The sequence below is a fragment of the Equus caballus genome, chromosome 12 (genome assembly GCF_041296265.1).
Source record: "Equus caballus isolate H_3958 breed thoroughbred chromosome 12, TB-T2T, whole genome shotgun sequence".
Taxonomy (NCBI): domain Eukaryota; kingdom Metazoa; phylum Chordata; class Mammalia; order Perissodactyla; family Equidae; genus Equus; species Equus caballus.
The window spans coordinates 4,112,403-4,118,357 of record NC_091695.1 but is presented as its reverse complement, the minus strand read 5'-3'; positions in this window follow the sequence as shown (position 1 = coordinate 4,118,357).

The following is a 5,955-nucleotide window of genomic DNA, read 5'->3' as shown; positions in this document are numbered from 1 at the left end:
CCTCTGGAATGTATTGTGCAAAATACATGGCAATAAAGAAGAATTGCTTCAGGCACTCTATACTGTTCCACATTGTGAACATCAGATGTGTTTCATATACAGAATATGATGTTCAACATTTTCATGCATATTTTTGCAGATTCTCTCCACTTAATTGAGTTGTAATTTACATAGAAAGTAAATTTTTTGTTTGTTTTAGAATTTGCTATAATTCTTGATTACACATTTGAATAAATCCAAACGGCCATTTTTTTAGATTTGCTTACAATAAGCCATTCGTGATTAAGCAGTTTACGTCATTGGAAGGAATCAAGAGTAGAAACAGATAACTAGAAATACACTATCCTTCAAAACTGAGACCATAACTTTCCTTCCAGATCTTCCTTGAACGGCTAGCTGGTACCAAGTCATATTTTAGCAGCTAGAAATGTGCTTGGGGGATGTCATTGTTTTATTTAGTTTAAATAATAAACAGTATCTAGATAAGTAAATTGTTAATGTTGAATTTAACAAAACATTTTTGTGTACAATGCTGTCCTAGGTTCTATAAGGTATACAAACATGGCACATTCCTGGCCTCCCAGGATTATAATATAGTAGCTTAAATAAAAGGTTAACTGTATATAGGCAATAGTCACACAAATATTATCTGCAAAATAGGAAGAAATAAAGTTTGAACAGCCTTAAAGAAAGAAGAGATGAATAATGGGAAGATATTCAGAAAAAAACATATGGGAAAGGTGACAGATGTTCTGGGCCTTGAAAAATCAGTAGATTTCAACAGACAGCAATGAGAAGAGGTATGACCTTGAAGTAGCTGAAGTATGATAGATGGAATGTGTACTGAAAAATAAAACCCAAAAGATAGATTGGGATTAACAAATAGATGGCCTTGAATGCCACGCTAAGCTTGAGAAAATTACTTTTGGAGCATGTTGGAAGTTAAGCTGATACAGAGGCAAAAAGACTAATGGTTTGTACTATTGCAAATAGAAAAGAGAAGATAAATTCAAGAAGAAAATACTGCAGACGTAAAGTCAGCAAGAACTAAAATTTGCAGTTGTATACCTTGTCATACACATTTGTATAATAATACTTTTACTCTATTATTTCTTCAAATAATGTTTGTATCACTAAGTGCTTAATAAGCACTCATTAGGATTAATAAGTCAGACATAAATGATATGCAAATCACAAGTTTTCACGTGCACTGCATAAATACAATTTTCCCTGTGATGTAAGTGTTCTAGATACTTTCTGTACCTTTTTTCTTTAGAAGAAGCTTGTCTTTTCCTATCATTGTTATTTAGCCTTTCTTTTGTCTGATAGTTTTCCCAGGTGTGTGTCATTTCTCGAGGCATCTCTGTCTGAGAGTTCAGGAAGTGAGGGAGCCTTTGTAGTGATGTCCCTTTTCTTCCCTCAGAACTTACGTTCTGCATCTTGGGTCATCATCCAGGGTATCAGTTGCATCGCTGCAGCTGTATTTCCTTATTTTCTCTCTTGACAGTGTTCTCAGGGTTGACAAATGGTCCCACCTTGGTATGAAAGTGAAGTATTTATTCCGAAGCTATATATAAGTTTATGAAATCATCACTTGCTACAATGACTGAAGTAGGAAACAAGGGTTATTACCTCAACAAATTTGAGACCAATACTTTTAAGATTTCTTTCTCAGGCTCTATTTTATTCTTGCATAATCCTTCATTGTTACTGGTTAGTCTAGCTTTAACCCTGAGGATTTCTTGCTGTGGATATATTGGAAACAACTCACACAGAATTATTAACGTGTTAAGTATTCTCAGACTTAAGATTACCCTTCTTCTCTTTTTCCCTTTCAGTGTTCTGTTTGATAAAATACCAACACCCCCAAAAGTGGTACCTAAACTGGAACCATTTATTAATAACACTGAAATTGCCTGTTAAGTTTAAAAGGCACCTTTTGGTCAAAATCCATTTACAAAGCACAGATTAGGGTTAAGGTTATAGCGGGGTCTCTTGTTTCCTTACCCTGAGATTGAAAAACTACAGTTCAAGGCTGACCTGACTTACCCATTCCGTTGTAGGCCAAAGAGCCTATAGATAGTCAAAGTGTAACAAGTCTCCCTCAGTGGGGAAGTCCTGTCTGGTCTCAGTAATACAAAGAAACAGGAAGTTCAAGGGAATTCCAAAGGGAGAGAACAGAACTCCTGCTGTACCAGAGAACAGATCAAAGAGATAGAAGCTGAGTTCTTGCTCTAAAAGAACCACAAACCCAGTAAAAATAAGTCCCTATATGTGTCATGCTCAAAACAATAAGATGGGTTACTTCCCCACGGAGTAAGGATATGGAGTGAAGATGCAGCAGCTCCTTTCCAGACACTTTCCCCATATGAAGAGAAGGTGAAGCCTCATCTTCTACGAGCTAAAACGCGGCAAACATGTTCATTCTTACACAGTTAAATATCAGTTGACAATTAAAATTTTCATTCAAAAATTAAATAAAAGGAGGTATACTCAACTGATAATATGTTTGGAGACACAGTGTTGGAGGAGAATTTCCAAAAATTTCTCATGTTACTACATACCTCAGTATTAATGGCCAATTTGTTTCAGCCTATCTTTTCAAAACCGACTGTCTGAGCAAATTACTTTGGAAAGACGGAGAGAGACAATGATCCTCTCTGGCTCACATCTACTTAAATTCCAGGGTGGTGAAGATAGAAATGTCTCCCTCCTCTGGAGACATTGCAGACTGTAAACACAGAGATGGCTCCCTTTTCTCTCCAGAGCAGAGTTGCTTACATTCTAGGTGATAAAATCATCTCTCTCTCTCCCAGACAATTTGCCAGCAGCCCCTACATAAGATCAGGGCTTTCTCATATTTCTATCATTTCTAGTTTCGATAGTACACTCCCACTGCAGGTGCGTACAAGATCTTGCTTTCACTGCACTGCCCTGTGGGAACTGGGCTTGAGGAACAAGCACCAAGATGATAGCCTGGCCAGCGCTATTGCTAGTAATAAACTGTCCCTTGTCTCTGACCCAGAGGCCTCAGCTCTCTCTGCCGGTAACTATGAACCTACGGGAGACTAACTTGCTGGCTTTGGAGTCAGGTAAACTCAGACCCTTTAGAGCTCCTGGCATGACAGTTTAATAGATTTCTCTTCTACAATTTATGGAAAAGAAGAAAATATTACTTTGAAAATTAAAAAAATGAAGATAATGCTTATTGAAGGCATACACATTATATTATTTAATCTTCACAATGACTTCTACACTATGTCTGTGAAGGTGGGGAATTTCTCTGTATTATTCTCCGCATTTTCTCTAGTGTCTAGCACAAAGTCTGGCACAAAACAGATGCTCAATCAGTATTTGCTACATGAAAGAATGCATGAATAAATATAAAAGATTAAGTGTGTTTTTACAGATGGTAGATTGCTGTTCAGAGGGGAAACACAATTTTCCTTGAGCCACATAGCTAATAATTAGCAGCCCTGGAACTGATGTCCAAATCAAGGAGATTGCATAGCCCCTAGTGTTTGCACAGTTAGGTCTGAACAATGTCTCAGCTGATGCTGATATCCACTCATTGCATAGAAGTTTCTTTAACAGTAAATGGAATCAAATAACTATATACTGAACTACAATTACAAGAAATAACGAAATATAAAATGAATTAAAATTAGTTTCACTAGGAACATGTATTCTTTACAGCCTACATGCAGAAATCACAGTTACTTCACACCTGCACCTTGATATTGTTTGTACTTAGTATATGTAATTACATGTAACTATTTTTAGGTAGTACGTCTATTAGATTATTCAACACACAGAAAAAATAACATCCCCTTAACTCACAAAGAGTATTCAAATTATTTCTTATTTTACATAGATTAACCAGGAATTTCCCTGTGGTATTCATTTATAAGAGACTAAGTTCTTTTTTAGAAAGATTCAGAGCTTACATGTAGCCATTATTTAAATAACCCTCAAATCACAATTGAATATGCAACGCATCCACGAATTTTTTATGAAAAGAGAGTCACTCTAATCAGTTGTACTCATAATACTATTTCATGATAAAAGACTGGAAGTCTCCATTATTTAAGTTGGTAAAAAGAAGTTAAAGCAGTTTGTCTGTGAACCATTTCTCTCGCAATTACTGGGACCCTCTGGGGAAAGAAGGTACACGGTCTAGTGTAATCTCCCTGTGAACATTCTGATAGCTGGACTGCCTAGTAAGTGGAGTAATGATATCTAATAGGAGAATACTTCTTTACGGAATGCCCTTAGCGGGTGGCACTAATTTAGGCTGCTTATGGTAAACAAACCCGGAACCTATGGTGCAATGAGTCATAGCTACCAGGAGAATGTCACATAAGTTATACAATTATAGTTTATATTAATAACCTAAATGCCTCCCACTGTGTGAGGCATATGTCTGAAGCTAATGAAGAATGAAAATACATGGATCTTCCCTCCACATCTGAGACCTCTCTCCATGTTGCCTGAGCTTCTCAAATGCTTATATCCTTGAAGTTCCTAGTGAAGCTTGGTAACGGGTAAGACTCTGCTTTGTGTGATTCTTATTTGACAGTCTTGTCCCTTGTGTTAGTGCCTAAGGCTACATTTATTTTTCTTCCTTTTTAAGTTAGAGTAATAAGAATTGAATGATAAATATATTGTTTACCAAAATACATTGTGTGACTAGATGATTCCATTCCCAGAACTTGCAGAAAATACTGCCAAGTATCGACTAACCAATGGCTTTAACAAGTATTACTTGGTTGTATACTTAGACTATCCAAAATTACACAGCCTCCTGTAAGTTCTACTGGCTGTTTGTATTGTGTCTCACTTTTTTGCTATTGATCCAGAAGTATCTCTGAAACATTTCTGTACAACAATGACTCATCTGACCTCCTCTTACGGAGATCAACCAAGCTGTCGTGGACTGACAGTGCTACTTGGCGGTAAGAACAGAAATGTTTCTTAATCCAGTGTCACGTCTCTATTACACCTGTCTTCTCCCTTTTGTTCTTCTTCAGGCAGATTTTATTTATCAACGCAGGTTTTTTCTTATCAAAAATTTCTCCCTGTTATGAAGATGAAAGTAACATAATGATGCATATGAAAGCATGCTTTGTAAACAAGTGTGGGTGGCTTTCAAACTGAGAAATATAAATTGTTTCCAAACTATAGTCTCTGAGAGGTCAGAGAGAGGTTTCTCCTTCTCACTGCCAAATACCTGGAATGATGTAAATTTGGTTCATTTTCTCTCTCTCTCCCCTCTCTGTCTCTCCTCTCTCTGTTTCTCTCACTCTCTCTCATCTATCTGATAAATGTTTACAAAGGAGTGAAACAGATTTGTTTTTAAAAAAGTATGATTTCCTAACCACAAAGATATTTTAAAAACATTAATAAAACAAGAAAATTCCAGAATTTTCACTATAACACTCATGTGCCTTCTATGTGTTTTGTAAATAGTGGTTTGGAGCACATTGTTAAACCATTGGGTAAAAGTATGCTTAGTGAGTGTATCAGTTAAAATGAAATGGGAGATTAATTTTTACTTGTGTGTTACTGTAATATATTCAGTTAATGTGGTTTCATCCCATATGGATATCCAGAGAGATACTGTAAATATAAGAAACTATATGGTGTTAAGTCCTTTTGATGAAGGAAATGAATAGAAAATTAAACATTGGTAAATAAATGACTATAATTTGACAAGGCACATAAACTGCTATGCCCAGGCTCAGGAAAAGCAGGTTTCACCAAGTTTAAATGTCACAAAATAGTGAGGCCATTGCCTTGCAAAATCCCCTAACAGGAATACAAGTGCTGTAATTATGTCTGAACCCTAAATTACTTGAGAAATATTTAGAGGCTCTGCCATACTAAGTGTAATGGGATAATACTCTCATTAAGTGCTAGTCAATTATCACGAGTAAGTCAGAATCATTTTAGAAC